The sequence below is a fragment of the Protopterus annectens genome, chromosome 15.part0, assembly GCF_019279795.1.
Source record: "Protopterus annectens isolate FY-2018-M chromosome 15.part0, PAN1.0, whole genome shotgun sequence".
Classification (NCBI taxonomy): domain Eukaryota; kingdom Metazoa; phylum Chordata; order Ceratodontiformes; family Protopteridae; genus Protopterus; species Protopterus annectens.
This window is the reverse complement of record NC_056749.1, coordinates 276,595,776-276,598,263: the sequence shown is the minus strand read 5'-3', so window position 1 is coordinate 276,598,263 and position 2,488 is coordinate 276,595,776.

The following is a 2,488-nucleotide window of genomic DNA, read 5'->3' as shown; positions in this document are numbered from 1 at the left end:
CCAGCCAAGATTGTGCTAGACAGTCAAGAGGAGAAGGTTAATGCCTGCACTACACCTCAAGCAACACACAGCCCTTCAAAACTCACGCCACCAACATCCACACATAGTAACATTAAACCCACTTATGCAGAGGCCCTTAACATTAACCTGCCCAAGCAACAAGGACCTCCAAACCTGAAACGCAAACAAACACCAGTCACAACCAAAGTGACACATAGCTCAAAACACCAGTGTGCCACCAAACAGCCCCTAAGGCAAGACAACGTACCCAACACTTTAGTCATAGGTGACTCTATAGTTAGGCACACTCACTCAACAGGCTGAACAAGGAAAAAATTACTGTCAGCTGCCTGTTGGGTGCCAGGATCCACCACATAAAGCATGCACTAAAGTCACTCCGCAACAAGTACAAATATGACTGTGTCGTTGTCCATGTTGGAGTGAATGACTTGAGATGTACCTCCCTGGACTATATGAAAAGAGACATGGAAGAGCTCTCAGATCATGTGGCCCAGGCAGGTATGACCCTAGCCCTGAGTACCATCCTGCCTTCGCCCAGAATGATACCACAGTATAAGGACAAAATGATTGACTTCAACAAATGGCTACATTTCTGGTGTCATTCAAAGGGGATCCAGTATCTGTTTGCCTAGGAAGACATGCTCGACAGACCATGATGCTTTGCCAGAGATGGTCTGCACCTGTCGCTCTTGGGATTCAGTTTACTGGCCAAGGCTCTTGCCACCCCCATAGTGCCTTTTTTAGGCAAGGCTCAAAGGACAAAACCACCACCATAACAGAAATAAACATGCAAAATCTGAAGGTAATGCTACTCAATGCTCGAAGTCTAAACCTCAAAATGCACTCTCTTGAGGCACTCCTAAAAATGGAGAACATCGATATCTGTGCAGTAACTGAGACCTGGTGCAAGGCTCCAGAGAGCACCCTGCAATACCAGGCTACAACTATTACCAAATTTTTCGGCCACCAAACCAGGACCGAAGCACTAAAGGCAAAGGAGTGTTCATATTCACCAAGGATATTCACAACTCCAGGCTAGTTGCCCAACACAATGCATCTGAAATTCTACAGGTACAACTAACACTAGGTAAGACTGCAATCCAAATTGTAGCTTGCTAAAGATCCCCCACCATGCCCCAAGATTCTCACTACACCTTTCTAAACATATTGGAAAATATTAAGATACTACCAAACACCCTAATACTGGGTGATTTCAACTACCCTGCCATTAATTGGGAAAACTACTCGGGTACCAACACCTTTGCCCAATGGTTCTTGGAATTCATAAAGTCCAACGCCCTGGATCAACTAATCCGTAGTCCCACCAGGGGCTCAAATATCCTAAACCTGGCCATTACCAACATAGGAGATCGATGCTGCACACCAGAGGTCACCCCCTTGTTGGTCAGGTCTGATCATAAGCTAATCACCCTTGACGTCCACATCCCACCCCCACCCCCACCCCCCAGTAGGGAAATCTCCATAAAAAAACTTCTCCAAAGCCAACTTTATGCTACTCAAGTCAGAAGTGACAAACTTCATGACACCCATGCAGACGGAAACTGAAAGTTCGACTGCTGAATCCTACACTAAGGCACTGTACGAGCACATCCACTCGTGCATGAATCATGCCATTCCAAATAGAACCAAGACACTCTCCTCAAAAAAAGGAAGCCAATCTGGCGGTCCCCTGCCATAAACTGTACAACAAAAGGAAGAAACTGTTGCAGATAAGAGGAAAATCCCAGGATGCAAAATACTCCCTTACCAGCCTCAGTAATAAAGTCTTCCAAAGCTAGTTACAAAAATAAAATTGCCAAAGATTCCAAGGACAACCACAAGGCATTCTATAGTTATGTCAAGTATCTAAATACTGCTCTGCTCTGAGGTACAATAGAATGGCATTAAATATACTGATCCCAAGGATATTGTCAATATCCTGGCAGATCGATTCAGTGCCAACTTCACCCCCCCTGTTGCCCCCTAAAGGCCCCATCTCAATACCAAAAGATTGCCAAATTCCGGAATCATGGCCACACAGGTAAAAAAACACACTCTCCAAATGTAAGACTACAGCATCCATGAGACCAGACGATATCAGTGGCTGTGTATTACATGAACTACAAAATGAACTGGCACCTCACCTAAGTGTCATGTTTAATCATAGCCTCACCTCAGGCTTTGTGCCCAATAAGTGGTGCACAGCTACAGTTATCCCCCTCCACAAGGGGGATCCACCTTGGATCCCGGGAACTATCATCCCATCAGTCGGACGAGCCTGATCTGCAAATCTATGGAACGCATAATCATGGAACTTATAAACAAGACATTGGCAACCTTCAAACACTGGACCCCACCCAATTTGGTTTCGTAAAGGGCCGATCTTGTCTCCTCGACCTGATTGACTTCATTAAATCAGTCTCCAGAGCCATGACGAGGGTAAGGCAGTCCACACAGCCTATCTGGA